We start from the raw sequence: 13,944 nt of genomic DNA, 5'->3' as shown, positions 1-13,944 counted from the left end.
AACAATGGTTTCCTTTGTGTGGTTGATTGATGGAGTGGAAAACAAAGTGCTCTTTCTAAAGTGAATAAAAGTTAAATCTCATGATGGAAGTAGGGGCTTCATCAATGTATGTATTTGTCAGAACTCATTGAACTTTGTACTTAATATTCTGCAACTCATTTTATGTAAATTATATTTTAATAAAAGTGGTGAAGGAAAAAGCATGCAATTAAAAAACAAGAACTATTTTTTGCGTAATCTGGTAAAGATCAAAGCTGGTTAAAAAAAGTACTGTGTAGGATAGAATGTGGAGGAAAGAGCACAATCCACTGTATGTCAACAGGACTAAGAATTTATTTTACACATATCCTTTACATAGGATTTCTACTTTAGTGAATTTGTACTAAGAAAATAATCAGACAAGTGTGTGTGTACATATATATTTATACATACATGTGTGTGTGTATATATATGTCCTGATTACTACATATATATACACACATATATACATATATAGATTTTCTATCAGTAAATTATAAGTGATTCTTTGTATAAAGAGTGCTCCCTTGGCTCAAAATTAGAGCGGTGAGAAATAAAAAGGAAAACCAGAAACTCTGGACTCAATAACAAGATAAAAATCTCCCTGGAACAGAAATGCAAAGCAGTTTGTAAGGTTGAAACATGCTTGGTGATATAAGCAGTGGTAACCAGGAGTTTAGCTCCTGTAGATCAAAGGGGACAGAGTAAGTTCCAAAAGGAAGGAGGACCAAAGTCAAATTCATAGAAGGAGATAGAAAAAATATTACTGGTTTCACATGCTGCCTGAGACTAGCTCATAGCAGAGGCAGGGAGGCAGTAGGACCAGGACAGCAGGTACAGTCAACACAAAGTTGTTAAATACGTCGGGGTGAGAAGAAAGAGAGAGAGTTAAAGGTGACTGAGGTAAAAACAACAAACCAACAACATAGAAAATCTCCCTTCCTCAAAGTGATCCTGCAACTCAAAAATTCCAAATCACTGGTAGAAATCTGATGTGAAAATACTCTCAAAACTAAAGGTATCTAAGATCTACAATGAACTTTGCTACAATTACCCCACTTCCATGTAATAATGTGAAAACTTTTCAGAATATTTAGTATGTGTGTTGCCGAAGTGAGCACACTTTGCAGAATATTTAAAGTGATGATAGAATTATTGAACATGACAAAATATTATCAAATATGCAATTATATAATCTGTGTAACTCATTTTCTTGTTAATCCCCACCACACACACAGTTCTTTATGATGGGGATAAAAGGACGTAATCTTATCATCTTAATGTCTAGGTGGGTGTTGGCAATGGCCTATTAGTAGCCTTCTAGCTAGGATGCTTGCTTTATTCCCAGTGGTTGTCTAGACCATGAATTAACAAATCTGATCCAGCTCTTGTTTTTGTATAGCCAGCAGGTATTTTTACATTTTTAAATGTTAGTGAAAAAAATCTAAAGAATATAATATTTTATGACATATAAAAAGGATATGAATTCAAATTCTGGTGCTCATAAATAAAGTTGTATTAGAACATAGCATTCTCAATGGTTTAAATATTTTTCTATGGCTCTTTCTATGAAGAGTTGGACAGTTGTAACTGACACCAGATGACCTGCAAAGCTAAAATATTTAGAATCTGGGTATTCACAGAAAAAGCTTGCTGATTCCTGGCCTACACCATCACTAAGGAATAGATTTAAATCAAGAGCTCTTATAAGCTTAAGGTCTTGAATCTCCTACTAAACACTTTACCTTCCAGTGTTGGAAGAGAATACAGTATGCACCCCTGCAGTGGAAGCAAATGTCACTGAAATGTGGAAGCCTAGAGTTCTTATTTGGGAAACCTTATATGTGGGTCCTAGATATGATTATTCTAGCTTCTGCTGATTATTCTATAGTTGCCCTACAATTTCACTGGTTTTGTTATTTTCCCTAAACAGCTGCTTGTAAAGTTTATACATAGGTAAATTAAGTAGTCCTAATATGTTAATTTTAGATGTGATTAGTGCATATATGGCTCTGCTTCTTCAGCCTGTCTGGCTATAGTTTTATGTACACACAAATTACATTATCATCATGTGTTGATACTGATTACAATATGGTGCCCTTCATAGGACACAGGGTTAGAACTGATAAAAAGGTGAGGCCAGAATTGGACATCAGAGTCATAAACACACTACTGGAAGTCAACAACAGCAAAGCAAAATTAGAACATGAATGCACCCAGATAAAATTAATATCTTAGAAAAATCAGATAGAGACTTTAAAATAAGTATGTTTGGGACTGCTCATAGACACAAATCAAGGTAAAATATACATTAAAAGAACAAAAAGTATAAAATAGAATCAGGCATAAATTTTCAAAAATAAGAGGTAAGTAGAAAAAAAACTATTACAAAAGCTTATAATAAAAAATACAATCATTGAAATATAGAGATCTAATTTTTGAGATAAACTCTAAACCAGAAACAGATCATAATAATAACATAAATTAATGAATTGAAGATACTGCTGAGAAACTAATGCAAAATACAGCCTAGAGATATAAAAAGAGGGAAAATATGAAGGAACAATTAAGAAAGACGGGGGATAGACCAAGTATCTCCATTACACAGCCCATAAGCATTTCGGAAGTAGAGCAATGAAGGACACGACAAGGAAGTGTTATTTGAAGGGTATAATAACAGAACTTCCTAGAAATAAATTCACCTAGCTAAAATAAAGAAAATTTTAAAGGCTACAAAAATAAAAAAGATATTAACCCCTAAAGAACAATAGAGTGACAGCAACATTTTTTCCTCAATAAAAATATACTAGAATAGTGCATTGTTATAAAAATAATAAAAGAATAAGAATGTTTCAATAACATATATGCATCTAAAATATCACCTCAAAAGTATGCATAACAAATAGCAGACCTGAATGAGGGGAGCAGTAAACAATCAATAACAATTCTAATAGAAGTTTTTTTATAGCCTTCTCAAATCAGCTAAATTAAGCAAACAAAAAATAAGCAAAGATATAGAAGATCTGAAGAATACAGTTAACAAGCTAAAACTAGAAGACACGTATGACTCCATAATCAAATTTCTTTTCAATCACACATGAAATTTTGGGAAAATTATCCTTTTGCTAGTTCATAAGAGAAGTACAAATAAATATCATGTAAATTATGTTCTATAGTAACACAATTATCAGTAACAAACGTTTTGGAAATTCTACCTATCTGAAAACAAAATAGCACATAATAAACAGATTTTTTAAAAAAGAAAATTAAAATGTTCTTAGCATCAAACTAAACTAAAAATGTTACCTTTCCAGATATTTTTAGGAACCACTAAGCCATCCTCAGAAGAAAATCATAACAATAATAAGAATGAAGAGAAACACTTTGTAGTCATGAAGGGAATAACATATCAAGAAGATAAAACATATCATGAATGGTTTTCACTTAATTGCATACTTTTAAAGAACATAAAGCAATAACAGAGTTACAAATGAAGTGGACAAATTTATAATAACTGCAGGAAATTTAGCACCCCTCTATCAGAAACTGATATATAATAATTGATTGATTAAACCATGGTTCAATCATATATCATATTCTGCTTTCTTAAAAATTTTTACATAGCTCTAGGTTAATTTATATACAACAATATATACAACATAGTTATGTGAAAAAGCATATTTAAGTGTCAGTGCAAGTGTGTGTGCATGTGTGTATATGTGTATCATGAATAAACAAAAATCATTGGGGAAGAATATATGCTATTTCTTGGCTGGGCACAGTGGCTCACATCTGTAATTTAAGCAATTTGGGAGGCCAAGTCAGGATGATTGGATCACTTGAACCCAGGAGTTCAAGACTAATCTGGACAACAATTGTTACAAAAAATAAAAAATTAGCCAGGCATGGTGGTACATGTCTGTAGTCTCAGCTACTTGGATAGTGAGGTGGAAGGATCCTCTGAGCCTGCGAGATAGAGGCTTCAGTGAGCTATGATGGCACCACTGCACTCCAGCCTGGAGGACAGAGCAAGGCCTTGTCCCAAATAAATAAATAAAAAAATACAAAAAATAAAGAAAGAAAGAAAGAAATGGTAATTTCTTGATAGTGGAATTTTGGTTAATCTATACTTCCTTCTTTATTTCTCTCTTTATTATATGATTTTTCCCATTAACATATATTCATTTTTATATTCAGGAAAAATAAACAATAACACCACTGGCCTTTTAGAAAACAAAATCAAGACTGAATGTCCCTTTAAGGTACAGAATTCCTTTATATAATATGCATTTAAAAATCTAAAGGTCACAATTAATTTGGTTCTTTCTTTGCTCAATTTCTTTTTTGTTGGACTGAACTCTAGCTTTTGCCCTCACAGTCTCTCCTTCTACAAGAATCATGAATATACAAAAAGGAAAAATAATTTCCCAGCTGCCATAGGTGGAACCCAAAGGGGCACAATATTGTGTTTGTAGTAAAATATATTCAAGACAAAATAACATTTCAAACAAGGGTACAGCAGCTCTGTGGCACGAAGCACACGCACATGATTGTGCAACCTCCAGAATACCTTTATCTCCCAGGAGTCCTCTTATGCTTACACATGTGGAAACAGGTATTACTATTCAACAGAAGAATGAGAGGATTTTTTTTGCTAAATATTATCCAGGGACATAAATTGTCTGTTTAGGGTGGGCGCAGTCGTTATCTCCCCTGGTTTTATTACAATCCCCTTTTTCTTCTAATTCTTGGCTTTCTCCATTGGTTCTACATATGTATTTTTAATTTTTTTTTTACTATTTATTTTGAAATAATTAGATAGTAACAGGAAGGTTCAAATATACAGAATAGTTCTTTGCAATTTTCATTGTTTCCTCCAGTGGTTACACCTTACATAACTGTAGTGCAACATTAAAACCAGGAAACTGACGTTGGTATGATGTACAGTTCTGTGACATTTTATCACATATGTATTTCTGTGTAGCCACCAGAGAAATAAAAAACAGAACTATTCCATCATAAGAAAGATCTCCTATGCTACTCCTCTATAGTCAGACCTGTTTCCCTTATCCCATGACCACTAATCCCTGGAAACCACCAATCTGTTCCCATCTCCATAATTTATGTAGAGACGGTTACATAAATGGAATTATGTACCATGTGACCTTTGAGATTGGCTTTTGTCATTCAGCATAATGTCCTTAATCCATCCAAGTTATTATATGTATCATTAGTCCATTACCTTTTTATTGCTGAGTAGTATTCCATGTATATATGTACCACAGTTTGTTTAACCATTCACATATTGATGAATATTTTGAGTTTTCCAGTTTGAGGAGATTGCAAATAAAGCTGCTCTAAAAATTCCTTTACAAGTTTTTGTATAGGCCTAAATTTTCATTTTTCTGGGATAAATGCCCAGGAGGGCAATTGCTCAGTTGTAGAGAATCTGTTTCATTTTAAAATAAAATGCCACACTAATTTTCAGAGTGGCTGTACCATTTTATATTCTCATCAGCAATGCATTAGACATCCAATTGTTCCACACCCTTGCCAGCCTTTGATAGTGCTGCCATTTTTTATATTAGCAGTTCTAATGGATAGGTAATAGCTACTGATGATTAAATATTGCCTCATGTGCACATTGCTATCTGTATTTCCTCTTTGGTGGAATGTCTTCTCATGTCTTTTGACAATTTTCTAATTGACTATCATTTTTCTAGTGTTGAGTTTTGAGACTCTTTATATGTTCTAGATAAAATCTTTTTTTCAGATATGTGGTTTGCCAATATTTTATCCCAGTAGTTTATCTTTTCATGCTTTTAACAGAGTCTTTCACAAAGTAAAAGTTTTAATTTTGATTAAGTTCAATTTATAAATTTATTTTTAGTATAATGAGTTGTCATTTTCATTTATATGCATACTTCTGTCCAAATAGTAGCTCTCTTCCCTTTTTTGAATGTCTACTTTGTAAAATATATGACAATTTAATCTTACTTTCAAAAAGACTAATTTAATAAGTGACTGGTTAACTTCAAGGATTATCAAAATTACCTATGTTAACATTTACACATCAGTAAATTAAACACTCTTAAGTGTACTGCCTCCATGAAAGTCTGAAATCTACCAAAATCAGAACCAGTAATCAAAACCTGAATATAGTCAAAGATTTATTTTAGAATAGAAAATGTCAGAATATAGAGCTAAAAAATTGAAAACTTACTAGTAAGACAATTTTCTTACAAGGTTTTTTAAATTGCAACATAAAATCAATTGGTTAAAACTTCTCCCAGTAAATCTTTCTTGTACCAATTGTATGTTAATCCCAAATGTCTCTAAATGAGAAGAACCATTTTTCATGGCGAATTTGCTTTTTTTTCTATTATTATTTGAAAAGTCAAAAAACACCATTCAATAATTACTATGTCCAATCATCTCTCTGGCTATATAATTTTCAAATTATATTTTAGAGTTAGTCTATAGTTGGCAAAATAACAGTCACATCTATTCTGTTTAATGACTGTGAATGGTAAAGATAGTGTATCTCTGACATGCTTTTAACTGAGCCTGCTTCACCAAATCTCCATACAGATAATGTTTCTTTTTTTTTCTTTTTTCTTTTCTTTTTTTGAGACAAGATCGCACTCTGTTTCTCAGGCTGGCCTGCAGTAGTGAAATCAGGATTCACTGCAGCCTTGACCTCCTGGGTTCAAGTGATCCTCCCTCCTCAGACTGCCGAGTATGAGGCCACAGGCATGCACCACCACTGCCTGGCTAATTTTTAATTTTTTTGTAGAGACACAGGTCTCTCTATGTTCCCCAGGCTAGTCTTGAACTCCTTAACATAACCGATCCTCTCGCTTTCGCTACCCAAAGTGCTGGGATTACAAGTATGAGCCACTGCACTGGCCCAGATTATATTTCTTATAAGCATCTTGGACTTCAACTATGGTTGATAACTAAGGTATATATGTAACAGTAAATGCACCTGATTATCCTGTATCTTCACTTCAAGATTATCTTCTCTGGCCAGCAAGTTCTCCAGAAGGCACTGTAGAATTGGCAAGATAAGGAAACTTAAGCATCCACTGCAAAGGAAACCTAAACATCCACATCTCTCCAGAATGTTCTCAAGGAAGCACTCCCCAACATTCTGCCATAGAAGAGAACAGGACTTCTGGTCCTGTTCTGGTCCTAATGAACAGGTGCTCGTTAGATGTTTTCTCTTCCAGCTGTGTCACCTCGTGATGGTAAAAGAATCCCTCTTAAGCATCAAATCCTTGATGAACTTGATGACTGTAGAATTAAGGACTTGCCTCACGTAGTCCATATAAAGTTCAAGGTGGCTACTAAGCAAAATAAGAATCCTATGCTCTATCCAAAGTCAATAGTGAAGAGGCAATGAAAATGCAAAGGTTTATAAACTAGAGCTAACTCTTGATCCCTCTACAACAGAGTCTCTTAGGTGAGAAGGCTGACCCCAGACCCCGTTGTAGAGGGATCAAAAGTTAGCTCTAGTTTATAAACCTTTAGAAAGAAATAACAAAGAATTGACAAGAAGTCTAGGTTTGCCTGGGGGAGTGGAGGCAGAAACAGCAAGCTTCCAGGAAATAAGTACTACAGTTCCAGTTTAGGCTATAAATTTCCAGAGGTAATCTGCTCAACGTGTAATCAAGAAAAGTTTTAAGGACACTTACTTTGAAATGCAAGAAATTTGGGAAAGAGTTTGGGTAGTTAGCCATCTCTGGACTCTGTTTCCTGACTACTTTTAATGAAAAGACTCCAAGAAATATCACTTCATAACAAAAATCCATACCCAAATTCTTCCTTTGGGAAGAATCTTGGATTAGGGGACCTCTAAGCTCTTATCTAACCCAAAGATTATGATGCTAAGCTATTAAATATTGACAGACAAATAATGTGGACTCAATAAATATTTGCTGAAATGAATCAAACTGAATTGAATTCAGGAAGTAAAAGGGTTTATGTTTTATGACTATAGTTTATCTAATTCTCACAGTCAAACAGCTGTATGAACCTCCTTTCCTTTGAAAGTCTTACATTTGCTCGCCACATTTCCCTGGTAAAATCTGCAAGATACAGCTCATCTTACTAATCATGTTTTAGAGGTCAAATTGCCTTCAGTGGTTCATTTTTACACGCCCTTTCCCAATAGCATTATGTCCCAACATAGAGTTTTCATACCCTTTATGTAAAAATAAATTACCTGAAGTTGATTGCATATAGGATCATGGACTAATGAACATGGATTTTTGCTTAACAGATATCCATTTTTTTCTAGCAATGATACTTTATGATTTATGATCCTTAATGACCTAGTTATTTGAAAAAACCATAGAGGGTATCAATGAGTTTTCTTCAATTGGTTAAAATATCATACATTTCTTTCACTAGTTCAGACATCTTTGTCTTTGATCCTGATTCACAGAATTTAGTGAGGAGGTGGAAAAGAGAATTGTTACAGAAGATGAATCAACAACATGATGGACAAAGGATCACAGAAGTAATAAAAAGATTTTTTATAACTTCAAAAAAAGTCAGAAAATGTAAGAATCTTTGGGTAAAGAAATGAAATCTCGCTTTAGCAGAAATTTATCTAATACATATCATATATTTCTTATGAGAGGAACCATATTTATTTATGATCATGAAAACACTGATAATATTCCGTATAATAGTCTTGAAGTAAACTCAAATATGTACTTAGTGTTCATATACTCTTAGAATATTATCAAAATTACTAAATAATTAATATGCTCACATTGCATATTCTTATCATGGAAATTATTTTATATGCCTTTTTAACTTTACCAGTTTGTTTAAATCAGAAGGCAATATTGATATTATTAAAACTGATCATATAATCAATATGATCAGGATCCAGAAATGGCTTTCTATGGCTTTTCATAACTTAAACTTTCAAAAAAATTAACTAGGAATAAAATTCTTATTTTTATAATATAATATGAAGACAGAGGTATACTTATTAACAGATTAGGAAACCCATTGTCTTGATATGCATATTGTAATTTGATAAAAAATTTATTGATTTGTTAATTTTCGCTAAACAAATTTAGAACTTGCATTGACATTCTCTACTCAACTACTGTAACTGTGCTATAACCTAATTTTAAAAATCTCAAGAGACAATGATTGTTTCTAACAATTAAATATGAACTGAGAATCTAGTCTTATTCTCTCAGTTTATAGATTGTTTTTACTCATTTACCTGGGACAAGACTGAAAATACTTCAACAGTTATCCTGTTCAAGGTAATAAAAGCTTAAAAAGTCTTTTTCTATATGATTTTTGATAGACATATACGGGAATTCGCCAAATTAAAATGGATTCTATTGCAAGCCCAAAACTTGGAATGCATTTTTTCAGAAACAATGTTGTAAATGGTATTCAAATACCCTGCTTGTTCATGAAATGTACTTGTCATATGTAGAAATGCTGTTTACTTATATTACAGAATGTATAATATCTCTTTTCAATAAATAAAATAAAAAGTAAGGATGGAAATGTAATTTTATCTTTAACGTTTGTACTATGCTTAAGATAAATCCAGTTTTACTAGAGGATGTTGATTGGAGGTAATTCTACAACTTAAATGTAATCTTTCTCTCTCTCTCTGTTTTGTTGTTGTTGTTGTTGTTGCTTTTTTAGATGGAGTCTCACTTTGTTGCTCAGGTTGGAGTACAGTGTGCCATCTTGGCTCATTGCAGCCTCTGTTCCCAGGGTTCAAGCTATTCTCCTGCCTCAGCCTTCTGAGTAGCTGGAATTACAGGTGCCTGCCACTGCACCTGGCTAATTTTTGTATTTTTAGTAGACACAGGGTTTCACCATCTTGGCCAGGCTAGTCTTGACCTCTCAACCTCGTGATTCACCTGCCTCAGCCTCCCAAAGTTCTGGGATTACAGGTGTGAGCCACTGCGCCCTGCCTTAAATATAACCTTCCTTATCAATGTTTTTTTTCCACTATCTATTGCTGTGTAACAACTAACCTCAAATTTAGCAGCTTTAAATCAATAAATATTTATTATAGTTTTGAGGGTCAGATATACAGGAATGGCTTACCTGAGTGGTTCTTGCCCAGATTCTCTCTTGAGGATATTAAGCTGTTAGCCAGGGTTCCAGTCATCTCAAGAATATTCAACTGGGGAAAAAGGGTCTGCTTCCAAGTTCAGTCACATGGTTGCTGGGCTTAAAACCTAGATGACAGGTTGACAGATGTAGCAAACCACCCTGGCACATGTATACCTATGTAACAAACCTGCATGTTCTGCACATGTATCCCAGAACTTAAAGTTAAAACTCAGAACACTTATGTTCTTTTACATTCATTTCAGTTTTTAAATTTTCTTTACTTTCACTTTTTTCAGTTTCTATTATAAAATTATTTTCCTGTGGTAAAATAATGACAAATTAAAAATACTCTTTTTATAAAAGTGCATCTATGTAAGAGTAACATACTTTAATGAGACTGAGTCCCTCTTCAGAGTTGTTAAATCCACCATAGTCTTTGATACTATCGCATTTTTACCACAACTTCATGCTTTTGTCCAGAGAGTATAAATTTTCTGAGGCAAGTATTTGGTGAAATGAATATTTTTAGTTCAAAGATACATTGTTAGATTTATTTTTTTAAGTGATTATCAGAAACAAAAAAATAGGGCTGTGTTATTTTCTTACTGCAGCCTTAAGAAATGCTTTCTAGTCTTACAATGTCTTGGATAGACCTCTATCTTATAGTTTATTGAAACTCATGTTTTATTGAATTAATCTACTTACAATATCTTATTTATTTCCCTCATTAGAATGTGAGGTTTTGGTATGGACCTAATCTTACATATCTTTCATTCCCTGAATACCTACCACAGTGCTTAATATATAAATATTTGTTGAGCCATTAAATAATGCAGTTGAGAATTTGAATGCCAGATTTAATATACATTTATAGCTATCTGCTAAGTTCTTTAATAGGAAAATCATCAGTTATAACTATTTTAGCTAGATGTTTATATAGCAAAGCAAATATATAGATTTGCTAAAAAATAATACACAGGTAAAAAATACATTTGATAATATTTTGACAGAGTATATTTTATACATGAAATATTTTTGTCTGGGGCATGACTTTCATTCATTCATTCATTCAAGACAAAAAAGACTATTAAATATCTCATATTTGCTAGACATCTTTGTTGTCCCAGACTAATTAAGATTTGACTCCATTGACTGCAGAGAATCTTTGCCTGATTCTAAGTAACATGTGTTTTAGATGTGTCTTGGAAAGCAATGAGGAGGATGAACTGGAACAAAGAGAGACTGAAAGTAGGGAAGGTGATTAGACAGTAATCAAGATTGATCATCTAAAAAATTATAAAGGCTCGAGGTAGGGCAATAAACATGAGGCAAGATGGAAGGAGATGATGGAAAAATTAATAGGTAACAATGAACACGGCCCAATGCTGCTTGGATTTGAGAAGATGGAGGAGTTGGCAGATATGATTTGGATTGCTTTGGCTTTAGGAACTGGGTGAATTAAGGTACCATTAACTATTGGATTGCTGCTTGGATCCAATAGTTATGCCAACCACGTGGCATAAGGAGCAGCTGGCCAAGGAGAAAAGAGGGCAAATTGGTACCATTGCACAATCCAAATGGAACTATTAATAAGCAATTGAATAAATTGATCTGGAGTCCATAAGAAAAATATCTATGGAAAAACTGGAAAGTTGTGGTTGTGAGGATAGTGACAAAGATCATGGCAGAGAGAAGAAAAAGAAGGAGGAGGAAAATAGAAAGAAGGAGATACAGAAGGAGAATGAGAAGGAGAAGAAGGGGAAGGAAACAGGATAAATGACTGAATCTTTTTACGATTTGTCACAATTAATAACTTCTGTATGTTCTTTGGGTAAACTACTATGCTTATAGGAACCATATGGTTATTAAACAAAATAAAAATCTACACTGATGCAAATCTTGATATAGTCCTTTTTTGCTCATAGCTTTTAAAAAATTAATATTATATTTTGTCTCATGGCCTCATGTTAGTCTTTATTTGTTAAAACTGTAGTGGAGGTAAGTTGCTGATGAGATTATGGGTTTCTCTTATGAGTCTCTGGAGATAATTAACCCTGAAAAACATCATAAACTGTGGTTTATTTTAGCACCTCTTCCCATTGGTTTTTCTGTGATGAACACTTGCAATGAATCTCTTTACAGTACTGAAGAAACCTTGTAGAGTCTAATTGACTTTCAAGAGAAACAAGTCATCAGACTTTTTTTCCTCCTATGTATTACAGTGGACATGACATGACAGTTAACACCTTCAATATCATAATAAAATCCAAGGCTATTACCATAAGTGAACCACATCAGTTTTGATGGATGTGAAGAAACTGTAAAGACATAAAGGTGTATGGCCAAAAAAACAAAACAAAACAAACCTTTTCTGGGGTAACAGAAAGGAATATGACTGTATGTTTAGAAACACAAAATAGCTCAATATCTATTGAAGTTTTACCAACTAACTAGCTGTGTGACCTTCCTCCATGTCTGGCTTTGCTTAATGATATTTAAAATGAGGATATTGGACTAGAATACCTTGAATTTTCCTTCAGTTATAAAATTTCGTAGTAATTCAGAGACATACCTAGTTTAAGATTAATTTCATGTTAGAAACATTAACAGGCAAAGAGCTCTTACATTAGGAAGTTCCACATATTTCAATCAATGTGTAGGAAGTAATGTAACTTTGCTTACTAGTATAGAGATAGATAATGTCTCAGAAAAATCTAGGCTCTATTAAATTGAACCATATTAAATTGTAGTGTGTGGGTCAAAGTTGGTCAAATATAGACAAATTTGTATGATTCAGATTAACATCAGTTTTAGTTGATGTGTTACTAATATACACAAACCATTAGACTTTATTTTCATTATTTTTTACTTTCTGGAAAATAGAAATTTGGTAATCAAGTCCTTAACACAGAAAGGGGTACAACATTCTAGTAAAATATTTTAAGAGCCTTAGAAACATATGTATAATATCAATACTATGTCATTGGAGGGTTGTGAGAAAAAAAATGGAGTCTTCACTGCTTGATGGTGGCTTTTGATTCAGTATTGGAATTCTTTATCCAATAGTTATCCCCTTTCTATATAATCTGGATAAAGTTTTCCTGGGTATAAAACCTACTTAGCCTGCAAGATTCCATCCCAGAGCAATTGATCTTTGTCTTTCCAGCAAGATCAGCTAAAACTGGAACCTAGCATTAACTGCCTTTCAATCAAAATTTTAGGACACTCAGAGCCAACCTCTTAGCAGTGATATGCTGTGGTTACATTTTTCAAGATTAGATATACAGTACTAACAATGAACTAGGCAACATTTGAGAGAGAATTAAGAGTGTATTACCCACTGGAGGACATGGGTAGCCCCTGTTTTTGAGTCTCCACAGTTCCTGCCAGTAGCCTACTAGAAGTCAGGAGCAGGCCAGCGGAAACCTGCAGGACCACAGCTGATTCCAAAGGGCTTTTTGGGAAGGCTGCCAGACGTGCAGTACTTTTTAAATTTCTGAAGACGAGAGAACCCACATAGAAGAGAGGGTTTATGAACAAATATTTATTGCTTCAGGATCCAGGTAAATTCAGGGTATATGTTACAAAAACACAAATGAAAAATATTGTCTTTGACTTTTTTAAAAAAGTTGGGAAAGCTCATTAAGATTTATTTTAGGTACCAAATTTTGTAGTCCCTAAGCTTAACGACAGATGGTGGTGTAACTCCACCAATTTTGCAATATCTCCGTTCAGTTTGAAGTAACATAGATTACCCTTGATTTGACTCCGGTGAAATTAGAATTTTCTCTTTTACCTAAATGTGTCAGGGAGGAG

Source organism: Aotus nancymaae, unplaced genomic scaffold, assembly GCF_030222135.1.
Source record: "Aotus nancymaae isolate 86718 unplaced genomic scaffold, 86718_ANA_hifiasm-v0.15.2.pri h1tg000002l, whole genome shotgun sequence".
In the NCBI taxonomy this organism is placed as follows: Eukaryota; Metazoa; Chordata; class Mammalia; order Primates; family Aotidae; genus Aotus; species Aotus nancymaae.
This window is presented reverse-complemented; position numbering follows the sequence as displayed.